Source organism: Pelobates fuscus, chromosome 1, assembly GCF_036172605.1.
Source record: "Pelobates fuscus isolate aPelFus1 chromosome 1, aPelFus1.pri, whole genome shotgun sequence".
NCBI lineage: Eukaryota > Metazoa > Chordata > Amphibia > Anura > Pelobatidae > Pelobates > Pelobates fuscus.
The window spans coordinates 496,280,236-496,295,067 of record NC_086317.1 but is presented as its reverse complement, the minus strand read 5'-3'; the positions used below and the strand labels follow the sequence as shown (position 1 = coordinate 496,295,067).

The window sequence follows — 14,832 nt, the reverse complement described above, 5'->3', positions numbered from 1 at the left end:
TAACAGTAACCAAGGGAATCTAGAGACCCCAGCATAGAGCTACAGAATAACAGTAACCAAGGGAACCTAGAGACCCCAGCATAGAGCCACAGAATAACAGTAACCCAGGAAACATAGAGACCCCAGCATAGAGCCACCGAATAACAGTAACCCAGGGAACCTAGAGACCCCAGCATAGAGCCACAGAATAACAGTAACCAAGGGAACCTAGAGACCCCAGCATAGAGCCACAGAATAACAGTAACCCAGGAAACATAGAGACCCCAGCATAGAGCCACAGAATAACAGTAACCCAGGGAACCTAGAGACCTCAGCATAGAGCCACCGAATAACAGTAACCCAGGGAACCTAGAGACCCCAGCATAGAGCCACAGAATAACAGTAACCAAGGGAACCTAGAGACCCCAGCATAGAGCCACAGAATAACAGTAACCCAGGAAACATAGAGACCCCAGCATAGAGCCACAGAATAACAGTAACCCAGGGAACCTAGAGACCCCAGAATAGAGCCACAGAATAACAGTAACCAAGGGAACCTAGAGACCCCAGCATAGAGCCACAGAATAACAGTAACCCAGGAAACATAGAGACCCCAGCATAGAGCCACAGAATAACAGTAACCCAGGGAACCTAGAGACCCCAGCATAGAGCCACAGAATAACAGTAACCCAGGGAACCTAGAGACGCCAGCATAGAGCCACAGAATAACAGTAACCCAGGGAACCTAGAGACCCCAGCATAGAGCCACAGAATAACAGTAACCCAGGGAACCTAGAGACCCCAGCATAGAGCCACAGAATAACAGTAACCCAGGAAACATAGAGACCCCAGCATAGAGCCACAGAATAACAATAACCCAGGAAACATAGAGACCCCAGCATAGAGCCACAGAATAACAGTAACCCAGGGAACCTAGAGACCCCAGCATAGAGCCACAGAATAATGGTAAATCCACTTTGCAGTGCTATTATTAAACAGTTACCTGTGAGGACGAGAGCTTATGTCTGGCATTAGGTCCATGGGAAGCCTGGTTTTCAGTGCCATGGCTGTACCACCTCGGCTGCAGTGCCATACTGATTCTGAACTTGCCATTTCTGCCCCCACATATCCCACGCAGAACGGCAAATCCCTCAGGTAAATTGGCGGTAAATGGAACTCACACGTGTCCTTGTTACCTTGGGGTATGGTGAAAAGTGCAGATTTATCAAAAGGGAAGGCAGTCCGCAGGGCACCGGGTATATCCAAATCAATTAGGAGTACTTGGTGATGCCCATAGGCCCTATACAGCCTCTCCAAAGCAGGTAAGATAAGTGTCCTCTCACTGGCCATGCAATCTTGAAACGGTCGCAATAGGCGTAGAACTTCAAGCAAATCCAGCCACCAGTCTCGATGATATCCTGATGGAGCACTTTCCAAAAATCGTACCACTTCTGTAGCTAGGAGAGTCACATCATGAGGGACAACGTGCCCAGTTAATAAGAGCTGTTTAGAAATGTGGCAGCGCAAACTTTGTGCCCAATTGTGTGTACTGAATGTTGATTTAATTTGAGGACAATCTTTCATGGCTGCCAAAGAAAAAAAACACATATGAGCATGAGTATACAGCAGCTATGGGATATTCTACACAGTACACATACACCAGAATAGGTAAAATGCACATCACAGCACTGATCATTGGACTATTACTAACACTAACAAAATCTAAATGTTAATAGGAATTGTGGCAAACCTAGCCACTTCTGGACTGTAGTATTAAAGGTTGTCCGTAGGCTGAATATATGCTGTGTATTTTAAACTGTATATGTACCGTATTATGGCCGTTCGCATGCTGGCAGCCGTACGCTGCCAGCATACAAATCCCTTTCGTTTGACGAAACACGGCTACCCAGGCCGTTCGCCATACGAATGCGGGCTCCCCAGGTAGACCACCCACTCACTAGTCGTGTGGCACCAATTAACCGATTGCAACAATGTTGCAATCGGTAATTAAGGGCTCTCCTAGGTGGCCGTCGTTCGGCTACCGACCATGCGGCGGTCGGCCATCTTGGATCCTTTGTCTCTGCAGCGGTGTTCGGTCCTCGAGAGCCTGGAACTGAAAACGGCTACTCAATGATCCGAACACCGCTGGACTTCCAGATCGTTCGGGAGTTCCACGTTCGGCACATTCTGTTCCCCATAGATGTTCGGTACTTTTGAACCGAACTCAATGTTTTAATGTATTTTGTGCGGCGTTCGGTTAGTTTAGCTGGGATCGGAGCGGTATTCTCACTAAATGTGCCCGCCGACCCCAGCTATCTACCGAATGGTCATTCGTCTAAAAGCGAGGAAAATTGTATAAAATATGGATTTCTATATAAATTGTCGGTTTTGCTACACGAGGGGATAATCCACTTAATCGTCCATTTTAGTGGGAGTATCCCTCTCGTGCAGCAATGCCTGTTGGGATAATTACAATGCCTGATGGGAGAAATCCCCTGTAACATCTGTAAGGAAACCCCTTGCATGGGGAACTGCATAAATATGGAGGTCTGTGAATAAAGCAAGTTAGTTGACTCCCAAACTGTGTTTCGTCCGGTTATTGGGAGGATTGGGGAATATTGCCGTGCTTTCTGCTCTGACTGTGGCTTACCTGAAGATACCAACGGATATCGTGGACTAATATATTGCATTCCGTTACAATTGGTGGCAAGCGACGGGATCCGAACCTTACAGTCGAAAAGCAGTGTTCGTGTAAACTGGAACTACCGAACAAGGAAAGCAAGGGCAATCCGTATGGAGATTGATTATACCATACTGAAACGACAGACTTTAAAAGAGCTACTGGAAGCCAGGGGTAAGATAGCCAGCAACAAATCTAAAGCTGTGCTGATCGCTGAACTGATGGAGGGAGACGGAGCTCGCAGCAGTACACCTCCACCAGCCATGGAAGAGACCCCATACCAGAAAGAGCTAAGGACCAGGATGGCTTTTCTGCCACAGCCAGTACCTATGGAAATAATGACCGTGCTGATGTCACATGTACATGATTATCTGATGGCAAACCGCACACCGGAGACACCGCCTAGGGCAGAGTCTGTTACTACCTCCATATACGGACAGGTAAAACCCAAAGTCCCACATCACGCATTTAAAGTGTTTTGTGAAGAAAAGGACGAGCTTGACGGGTATTTACAGGATTTCGAGAGGCTGTGTGATTTGCACGACTTGGAACCCACAGTATGGGTGCCCCTACTGGCAGGCAAATTATCGGGTAGGGCAGCTGAAGCCTACCGCGCTGTGCCCCGAGAGGACAGCAAAGATTACCCTAAAGTAAAGAGGGCGATCTTGGAGAGGTATGCCATTACCCCAGAGGCGTACCGGCGCAAGTTCAGGGGCTTACGCAAACCTGAGAAAGATTCTCATGCAGAATGGGCGCACAAGCTGGATCAAGCATCACAAGGCTGGATACAAGCCAGCAACGCTACCAATATGGAAGAATTGCGGCAGTTAATGCTGCTGGAGCAATTCTTTAATGGTTTGTCCCCAGAAGCACAAGAATGGGTGAGGGATCGTAAACCACTCACCCTAACCGAAGCCGCTAGGTTGGCGGATCAGCATTTTGATGCCAGGAGGCATCACGGACTCCAAAGTAAGACTCTCCCTCGGATTACCGGGCCACCCAATACTTTTTCTCCTACCGGCCCCACAGTACCCCTGTCCAGGCCAGCACTGAATAATCCACCATCCCCTTCCCGATACAATGGCCGGGCAAACATTCAGTGTCACACCTGCAAGCAGTGGGGACATATTTCTCGTGAGTGTACGCAAAACCGGAGCCGACAAGCTTGGAACCAGGTGCGACAAAATTTAACACCAAGGGCTGCGGCGCATCACTATCAGGTAGCACCAGCTACCCAGGAAATGCTGAGCGCTCAAATCGAGGAACCTCTAGGGGTGCTCCACGAAGTAATGTCGGTCCGAGCCACCGACAACCGACAACATCATCGGCAGCTAGTGACCCTGGAGGGGAAGGAGGTACAAGGGCTCCGGGATTCGGGAGCCACTCTAACTTTGGTTGCACCGCATTTGGTACCAGGCGCAACCCACACTGGCAGATCAGTGGCAGTACGGGTGGCAGGGGGAGCAGTATACCGGCTACCCACTGCCAAGGTACATTTGGATTGGGGTGTGGGAGAGGGAACTGTGGAAGTGGGGCTTATGCAAAATTTACCCGCAGATGTTGTACTGGGGAATGACTTGGGCCAGATGACTTCCGCGTTTATACCCCAGGCTCCCTACCAGGAGGCCCATCCCGTAACTACACCTCAACAGGCTCGCACCACGGCTACACCGATACACTCTGAGGCTCAGGTAAGAGACCATGACCCCCACCCGACTCCCATGTCCTGGGATACCCCGACCACCTTTGCGACCGAAGTACAGACCGACCCCACCTTACAAGTATATAGGGACCGGGCACAAGCTGACCAGACAGGGCTAGAGGGGGAGCGATACACGTGGGAGAAAGCGTTATTATACCGTGTCACGGCAAAGGACGTGTTGTCACCTTGACCAACAAACAGTTAGTGGTACCGCAGAAATATAGGCAGGAGCTGCTTAGAATTGCGCATGATTATATATATAGTTACATAGTTAGATAGCTGAAAAGAGACTTGCGTCCATCAAGTTCAGCCTTCCTCACACCTGTTTTTTGCTGTTGATCCAAAAGGCAAAAAAAAACAAAAAACAAAAAAAACCCCAGTTTGAAGCACAATTTTGAAACAAGCTAGGACAAAAAATTCCTTCTTGATACCAGAATGGCAGTCAGATTTATCCTTGAATCAAGCAGTTATTACCCTACATTGAAAGATTATATCCTTGAATATTCTGTCTTTGCAAGTATGCATCTAGTAGCTGTTTGAACATCTGTATGGACTCTGATAAAACCACTTCTTCAGGCAGAGAATTCCACATCCTGATTGTTCTTACAGTAAAAAAACCTTTCCTTTGCCTTAGACGAAATCTTCTTTCTTCCAGTCTAAACGCATGGCCTCGTGTCCTATGTAAAGTCCGGTTTGTGAATAGATTTCCACACAATGGTTTGTATTGGCCCCGAATATATTTGTATAATGTTATCATATCCCCTCTCAGGCGACGTTTTTCTAAACTAAATAGGTTTAAATTTGTTAACCTTTCTTCATAGCTGATATGTTCCATTCCTTTTATTAATTTTGTAGCCCGCCTCTGCACTTTTTCTAGTGCCATGATATCCTTCTTTAGAACAGGTGACCAAAATTGCACAGCATATTCAATATGTGGTCTTACCAGTGATTTATAGAGAGGCAAAATGATATTCTCGTCCCGAGAATGAATGCCCTTTTTCATGCATGACAATACCTTACTGGCCTTGGCCACTGCTGATTCACATTGCACATTGTTGCATAGTTTGTTGTCTATAACAATTCCCAAGTCCTTTTCGTGTGTTGTTATCCCTAATTCACTTCCATTAAGGGTATACGTTGCTTGTGTATTCTTTACGCCGAAGTGCATAACTTTGCATTTTTCAACATTAAATTTCATCTGCCATTTGAGTGCCCAGTCCTCCAGTCTATCTAAATCCTTCTGCAGCAAAGTAATATCTTGCTCACATTGTATTATTTTACAAAGTTTTGTGTCATCTGCAAACACTGAAACATGACTTTCAATGCTGTCTTCAAGATCATTTATAAAAATGTTAAATAGAAGGGGTGATATTGATATCACCCTTCTATTTAATGATATTCCCTTGTCAGGACACTTAGGGATGACCCGCACCCGATACCGCTTAACGCATGCGTTTTTCTGGCCCGGAATCTCTCAGGATGTGCGACAGTATTGCACCTCCTGCGACGTTTGCCAGCGAGTAGGTAAACGAGGGGATCGCCACAAGGCCAAGTTATGTCCCCTACCCATTATTGCAGAGCCCTTCAGCAGGGTAGCGGTAGACATAGTAGGGCCCCTGCCAAAACCCAGTCCCTCTGGCAAAAAGTACTTTTTAACCCTAGTGGACTATGCCACCAGGTACCCCGAGGCTGTAGCCCTCACTAACATTCATGCTGAGACCGTAGCTGAAGCCTTAATGAAAGTGTTTTCCAGGGTAGGGTTCCCCCAAGAGATAATATCGGACCGGGGCACCCAATTTACTGCCGAGGTCACCCAACATATGTGGAAGGTATGTGGCATTAAGCCAATAGTCAATTCCGCCTACCACCCCCAGTCCAATGGACTATGTGAGAGGTTCAACGGGATGCTGAAGCAGATGCTTCGGACGTTTGGGGAAACCCACAAAGACTGGGAGAGGTTCCTGCCTCACCTACTCTTTGCGTATAGAGAGGTTCCCCAAGAGTCGACCGGATTCTCCCCATTTGAACTATTGTTTGGAAGAAGGGTGCGAGGACCCTTGAACTTGATTAGGGAACACTGGGAGGGAGAGAGTACGACTAACGAAACCCCTATCGTATCATATGTACTGGAGTTCAGAGACCGTCTGGAGGCGCTAACTCAGGCTGTGCACACCAACCTCCAGGCGGCTCAGCAACGGCAGCGACGCTGGTACGATAGAGGAGCTAGAGACCGCAGCTTTCGGGTGGGACAGAAGGTTTTAATTTTAAAACCCGTCCGCACAGACAAGCTGCAGGCCATCTGGAAAGGCCCATACCAGGTAGTAGAGCAGCGATGCGACACTACCTATGTGATTGGCCCCTGCTCAGGGGTAGGGAAGAGACGCATGCTCCACGTGAACATGCTCAAACCCTACCATGAGAGGATAGAGGATGTGACGGCAATCTGTGCCTCCGCCTTAGAAGATCAGGAGAACCTGCCCCTACCGGACCTACTAGAACCGGAAGAACCGATAGAGCCCTCCCGGGGAGTTCAGCTGGGGGAGCGGCTAAGCCCTCACGAGCGTGCCCAGGTACAGGCGCTGATTGTAGCTAAAGGGGCTACCTTCTCCAATTTACCTGGGTACACTCCGCTAGCCACCCACCGAGTCGAAACCCCGGGACAGCTACCTATGCGACAGGCTCCATATAGGGTTCCGGAATCAGTTCGGACCCATATGAAGGCCGAGTTAGATGAAATGTTGCAGCTAGGGGTTATCGAACCCTCAGATAGCCCCTGGGCATCGCCGGTAGTTCTGGTGCCTAAAAAGGACGGCACCACCCGATTCTGCGTTGACTACCGGAGGCTGAACGACAAAACAGTGTCTGATGCCTACCCGATGCCTCGGATAGACGAGCTGCTAGATAAGATGGCACGGGGTCAGTATCTCACTACCATTGACTTGTGTAAGGGATACTGGCAAATTCCTCTAGCCGATGACGCCATCCCCAAGTCGGCGTTTGTCACTCCGTTTGGCCTGTACCAGTTCAAGGTCATGCCATTCGGAATGAAAAACGCTCCGGCTACCTTTCAGCGGATGGTAGATCGGCTACTGGACGGCTTCCAGGAGTATGCCTGTTCCTATTTAGATGACATAGCCATCTTTATCCAGACCTGGGAAGACCACCTACGCCATATAGGGGCGATCTTAGACCGTATTGGGGAAGCCGGGTTAACGTTAAAGCCCAGTAAGTGCCACATAGGTATGGCCGAGGTGCAGTATCTGGGCCACCGAGTAGGGTGTGGGCAGCAGAGGCCCGAGCCAGCCAAGATTGAGGCCGTGGCTAAGTGGCCTACCCCAAGGACTAAGACGCAAGTGCTAGCGTTCCTAGGGACGGCCGGGTATTATAGAAAATTTGTTCCCGACTACAGCACCCTGGCCAAACCCCTGACGGACCTGACCAAAAAGAACCTTCCCCGACTGGTTGTCTGGGCCCCAGAGTGTGAGCAGGCATTCCAACAACTCAAGACAGCTCTGACTAATGCTCCTGTGTTAACTGCTCCTGATCCAACTAAAAGATTTCTTGTCCACACAGACGCTTCAATGTTTGGATTGGGGGCAGTGCTGAGCCAAGTGGGAGCCGATGGCGGAGAGCATCCCGTAGCCTACTTAAGCCGAAAGTTGTTGCCCCGTGAAGTGAGCTACGCCGCCATTGAGAAAGAATGCCTGGCCGTGGTGTGGGCCCTTAAAAAGTTACAGCCGTATTTGTATGGACAACCTTTTTCCTTACTCACAGATCACAACCCGTTGGTGTGGCTGAACCGTGTGTCTGGGGACAATGCCAGGCTGCTGCGCTGGAGTTTAGCGCTGCAGCCCTTTGACTTCACCATCCATTACCGCCCAGGAAAACAAAACGGTAACGCCGACGGGTTATCCAGACAGACTGAACTCGAGAAGTGATCTGTGAGTACTCCCCCGGACATCCCCAAGCCGATCCGTTGGGATCAGACTGTGTATGCCGGCTTGGTTCTGGGGGAGCATTGTGGCAAACCTAGCCACTTCTGGACTGTAGTATTAAAGGTTGTCCGTAGGCTGAATATATGCTGTGTATTTTAAACTGTATATGTACCGTATTATGGCCGTTCGCATGCTGGCAGCCGTACGCTGCCAGCATACAAATCCCTTTCGTTTGACGAAACACGGCTACCCAGGCCGTTCGCCATACGAATGCGGGCTCCCCAGGTAGACCACCCACTCACCAGTCGTGTGGCACCAATTAACCGATTGCAACAATGTTGCAATCGGTAATTACGGGCTCTCCTAGGTGGCCGTCGTTCGGCTACCGACCATGCGGCGGTCGGCCATCTTGGATCCTTTGTCTCTGCAGCGGTGTTCGGTCCTCGAGAGCCTGGAACTGAAAACGGCTACTCAATGATCCGAACACCGCTGGACTTCCAGAGCGTTCGGGAGTTCCGCGTTCGGCACATTCTGTTCCCCATAGATGTTCGGTACTTTTGAACCGAACTCAATGTTTTAATGTATTTTGTGCGGCGTTCGGTTAGTTTAGCTGGGATCGGAGCGGTATTCTCACTAAATGTGCCCGCCGACCCCAGCTATCTACCGAACGGTCATTCGTCTAAAAGCGAGGAAAATTGTATAAAATATGGATTTCTATATAAATTGTCGGTTTTGCTACACGAGGGGATAATCCACTTAATCGTCCATTTTAGTGGGAGTATCCCTCTCGTGCAGCAATGCCTGTTGGGATAATTACAATGCCTGATGGGAGAAATCCCCTGTAACATCTGTAAGGAAACCCCTTGCATGGGGAACTGCATAAATATGGAGGTCTGTGAATAAAGCAAGTTAGTTGACTCCCAAACTGTGTTTCGTCCGGTTATTGGGAGGATTGGGGAATATTGCCGTGCTTTCTGCTCTGACTGTGGATTACCTGAAGATACCAACGGATATCGTGGACTAATATATTGCATTCCGTTACAGGAATAATACTTCAATATGCAGAACAATGGAATAGTAATTCTAATGCCGAGATGTATGAAATAATAAAGGGCTAGCTCGTTATATAGCCCACTCATGGGACGTTCAGCCCACTATACTGTAACGGGTTTGGGGATCAGACACAGTCACTGAACTTAAACTCCTTATTGATAATGCAAATAATAAAACCAAAACGTCCCAGTACAAGTGTGACAGAACCATCCGTCTGTCTATTGTGGTGGATTCGTCTATTCCCTGTATATACTTTTATTTTCCTATGCAGAAAAGTCTATTCACGTATGTCTGCCCTGGCGTTCGGTAGATTCTCGGATTTACTGAATTAACTCATTTAACCCAGATAGCTATGCCATGGAGCCTATTCCTGTAATAAAAGAGTTGCGGTTTGCGGTTAACCGCAGGCTAATTGACGGCCCCAGTATATATCCGTTCGTGCCTTATCTACCGATGGTTAAACTACCGAAAGAGGCACGAACAGGGACCACCTTCAATCTGGCTTGTGGCCTCAATTAGAATGTAGAACGTTGCGGTTAACCGCAAGCTAAGTGGACACGCCGGACCACCCAGCTCCTACCCCCCGGAGCGCTCCCGCCCTACATGCTACAAGTGCAAGCAGCCGGGGCATCTCATTGCTAACAACCCCCTCAACAACAATTACCCCTCGAGGAGTTACAATACAGCTCCCTCTGGGAATAACCGCCCAGCCCCGCACGCGCTTTTTGTGTCAAACAAGAAAGCCCCTTAGAAGAACATCTGGGACCCTTGCACGAAGCTAACCCTGTATATGCCGCGAACGACAACCGGCAACACCACAGACAGGAAGTCTTACTGGAGGGCCGCCCCACACAGGGGCTGAGAGACACAGGGGCCACTATCACACTAGTACAAGGTCGACTGGACCCAGCCCATAAGCGCTCCACGGACACTGTTGCTGTCCGAGTGGCCGGAGGAGATATTTACAAACTACCCACAGCTCAATTGCATTTGGATTGAGGTGCGGGGAAAGGAATTGTGAAAGTGGGAATCATGGATAATTTCCCAGCGGAGGTTTTACTGGGCAACGATCTGGGACCTATGACTTCTACTTATGCTCCTTCCTACAACCAGGAGGCACATCCGGTCACGACCCGGTCGCAAGCAGGCAGGACCCGAGACCCTTCGCCAGTGCGGGAGACTCAGGTAAGACTGTTACCCTGGGATACCCCTGCAGCCTTTGAGGCTGAAACAAAAACTGACCCGACCCTTCAGAAATATAGGGAGAGAGCCGACACAGGGACAGGGGGATCAGACCAAGAGACGTTCGCATGGGAGCAGGGCCGACTATACAGACATACCGAAAAGAAAGGGAACCATAGGAGACAGCTAGTCATTCCCCATAATATAGACGTGATATACTCAGAGTGGGTCACGAAATCCCTTTAGCCAGACACTTAGCCGTAACCTGTACCCTCAAACGTATCACCCATACTCTCTTCTGGCCAGAAGTACATGCAGATGTACGCACATACTGCAACACATGTGAGGTCTGCCAATGAGTAGGCAAAAGAGGAGACCACCCTAAGGCACATCTCGTTAACATGCCAATTATAGAGGAACCTTTTAGCCGGGTAGCCATCGACCTCGTAGGGCCCCTTGCCACCCCTAGTCCATCCGGGAAGAGATATATTCTTACCGTGGTGGACTACGCTACTCGCTATCCAGAGGCCGTGGCTCTATCTAATATCCAGGCAGACACCGTAGCCAACGCATTGGTACAGGTCTTCTCCCGGGTAGGATTTCCGCGGGAGATCCTATCCGACAGAGGCACCCAGTTTACGGCAGAACTAACGCAACAACTATGGCACGTCTGCAAAATAAAATTCCTACTCAGCTCCTCGTATCATCCTCAGACCAATGGGCTATGTGAGAGGTTCAACGGAACCCTCTAACAGATGTTAAAAACCTTTACCCAAAGAAAAGAAAAAAGGGGGGAGAAAAGAAGGGGAAACTTTTCAATAAAGATTATATATAAAAAAAAACCAAAAAAAAAACCTTTACCCAGGAATATAGAGACTGGGAACGTTTTCTGCCGCATCTCCTGTTTGCTTACCGGGAGGTGCCCCAGGAAACAACCGGGTTCTCTCCCTCCCCCTGTACGGACGTAAGGTACGGGGTCCCTTGAACCTGATCCGTGAGCACTAGGAGGGAGAGACAGAGAACGCTGGGGTCCCCATCGTACCTTATGTACTGGAGCTTAGGGACCGCATGGAACAACTAGCCAGGTCAATCCAGGCTAACCTTCAGGCGGCCCAGAAGCGACAGAAAGTTTGGTATGACAGGGGAGCGAGAAAAATTAGTTTTTGTATAGGGCAGAAAGTGATGGTACTCAAACCGGTTAAAGCAGACAAGTTACAGGCAGCCTGGCAGGGACCGTACCAGATACTAGAGAAAAGAGGGGAGACTACCTATGTGATTGCCAGCTGTCACGACGAGAACCTAAGAAAGATATTCCACGTAAATATGTTAAAAGAATATCTGCAACGACCAGAAGATGTATTGGCCATATGTAGCCCCGCAGCCGAAGACCCCGATAGCCTGCCCATACTCGACTTGTTAATCCCGAATGGCCCGTCTGATATAGTGAGCCAAGTACAGATAGGGGACCAACCAGTAGAGAGGGAGCAGCTACACAAACTGCTCCAAGAGAAACAGGCGATGTTCTCACAGGAACCAGGGTACATCAACTTAGCTACTCACCAAGTAGACACCCCAGGGCAACAACCCTTAAGACAGGCCCCCTACCGGATACCCCAGGCGGTCCAGGCAGGGATGAAAAAAGAGATCACTGAGATGCTCAAACTAGGGGTCATTGAGTCCTCCGATAGTCCTTGGGCGTCCCTGGTAGTACTGGTACCCAAGAAAGATGGTACTACCAGATTCTGTGTGGACTATCGGAAACTTAATGATAAAACCGTGACCGATGCATACCCCATGCCCAGGGTAGATGAGTTGCTGGATCGCATAGCCAGGGGGAACTATCTAACTACCATTGACCTCTGTAAAGGTTATTGGCAAATCCCCCTGGCCAGGGAAGCTATCCCCAAGTCGGCATTCGTCACCCCGTTTGGCTTATACCACTTTAAGGTTATGCCGTTCGGGATGAAGAATGCCCCCGCCACATTCCAGCACTTGGTAGATAGACTCCTTGATGGCTTCCAGGATTTTGCCTGCGCATACCTGGACGACATAGCGATACATAGTGAGTCCTGGGAGGAACACTTAGCAATGTAGGAATGGTTCTGGATCAGATTCGGGCCGCGGGCCTGACCCTGAAACCAGAGAAATGCCATTTTGGAATGGCTGAAGCAGTGACCAGAGCCAGCTAAGATAGAGGCGGTCGCGAACTGGCCCACTCCCACCACTAAGACCCAGGTATTAGCCTTTCTGGGTACTACAGAAGGTTTGTACCAGATTACAGTACCATTGCCAAACACCTGACTGACTTGACGAAGAAAAATCTTCCACGACAGGTTCTGTGGTCTCCCCACTGTGAAACAGCGTTTAACACACTAAAAACTGCTCTAAGTAATGCTCCTGTCTTGGCTGCCCCAGCCCCTAACCGACGTTTTATTGTTCATACAGACGCTTCCATGTTCGGGCTGGGAGCTGTCCTCAGCCAAGTAGGAGACGATGGGAACGAACACCCGATTGCCTACATCAGCCAAAAACTCCTGCCACGAGAAGTCAGCTATGTCGCAGTAGAAAGGGAGTGTTTGGCTCTGGTGTGGGCACTAAAGAAATTGATTCCCTATTTGTATGGACAAGAGTTCATTCTGGTTACAGACCATAACCCGTTGGTGTGGCTAAACCGGGTCTCTGGGGATAATGGCAGACTATTACGGTGGAGTTTATCGTTACAACCTTTCAACTTCACCATTACCTACAGACCTGGGAAACAGAATGGCAACGCTGACGGGTTGTCCAGACAAACAGACCTCAGCCCAGCATAACCAGCGGTCTGGACAGCCTTAGTCTGCCCCGAAAAGGGGTCAGACGGTGTCTGCCAGAGTGTTCCACAAAAGGGGAGCACTGTTACAAAACTGTTACAAACATGGATGATATTGGCTATTTTGTATATTGTGACTTATGACGGTACTTGAATGCTGCACCCTCTCCCGAATGGATTGTATATACCCCGGTTCATCAAACGAACAACCGACCAGCCGGTTCCTGGCGTGTGCCGCCACTTAACCCCGGTCACCTCTCAAACTACCGAACGGTCGACCACCCGGCTGAGAGCGCATGCCACCAAATGATCACCCAGGGAGTTGCGGTTTGCGTTTAACCACAAGCTAATTGACGGCCACAGTATATATCCGTTCAATCTGGCGTGTGGCCTCAATTAGAATGTAGAACGTTGCGGTTAACCGCAAGCTAAGTGCCCCTTCACGGAGGGCTAACTTCGTATACTGAACAGTGGCCAGAGAGCGGGGATTCGGGCACAACTCTGGCCGTTATTAGTTCCACGAGTTGACGCCGAGGCATATTGTTGCACCTAAAAACATGGCCGCCATTTTCAGCTTGCGACCCAAATACACGAACAGACTTTCTCTCGACAAAAGACAGCAGCGGGTTCATGAGTTTGAGTCGCTATTCGGTGAACTAGTGCACACAGACTGGAGCTATCAAATGAGTGGTGAAAGTACCGAAGTGTCTATTAAACTGTTGGAGTTATGTATTTTTAATCTGTTTTCTGTGTGTAAAATAAACGTGGGTTTTGGGCGCTTGGAGATAATTGTATTACTGTAACCGTTGGATTCATTATCTCCAAGCTGGGCGGTAGCAAGTTCAAATGATACAATGTCTTATGATTGGTTGACTTGTTGCATTGTACCTGTATCCCACCAGGTCCACAGGGGGCTGTCCTTAGACCTGGGGACTTGCATAAATTGCCATGCTTACGTGCCAGTAAAGTTAGTTAGTTTTACCCTCAACTCGCAGCCTCGACTCGTGTTGTAGGGATCCGGGAATCCTAGCTTTGCTATAGCTAGTGGGAGATTCTACACTTGCAGGTTTATACCTACTGGAGCATCGTTCGCCTCTCTGACTTCGGGAACCAGGGCATACAAGCGATCCAACCTCCTGCTAGACCGGAGGCAATCGTAACAATTGGTTTACTTCTGTCATGATTCGGGGAACCAAACACGCTAACACACACACACAGAAAAGGTGCTGTACCGGACCTTAGAGTGGCCGGGCTAAGCACACAAACAATAGTCAGGAGACAAGCCAAGTAAGGGGAACCAGAAGACAGAATAACGAGAAACAAGCCGAGGTCAAAGGGTAGGAGAAAGTCACAAAGTCAGATAAACAAGCCAGAAAGTACTTAACCAGAAGCACAAGTTTCAGTAGCAATACTAGCAAGCAAAGACCACAACAGGGCACTGAGAGACAGGAAAGGTAAGTATATAAATCCTGTGTTTAATTCTGATTGGATA

General features: G+C 49.0%; 1 long non-coding RNA gene across 1 annotated transcript in view; it reads right to left on the bottom strand.

Moving 5' to 3' along the window:
- Positions 1-1,231: 1,231 nt before the first annotated feature.
- Positions 1,232-14,832, bottom strand: part of LOC134573657 (uncharacterized) — a 37,425-nt gene continuing 23,824 nt past the window's right edge. The window contains exon 3 of the long non-coding RNA XR_010085333.1: positions 1,232-1,565. This is a non-coding gene — a long non-coding RNA (uncharacterized LOC134573657). The remainder of the gene's footprint in view (positions 1,566-14,832) is intronic.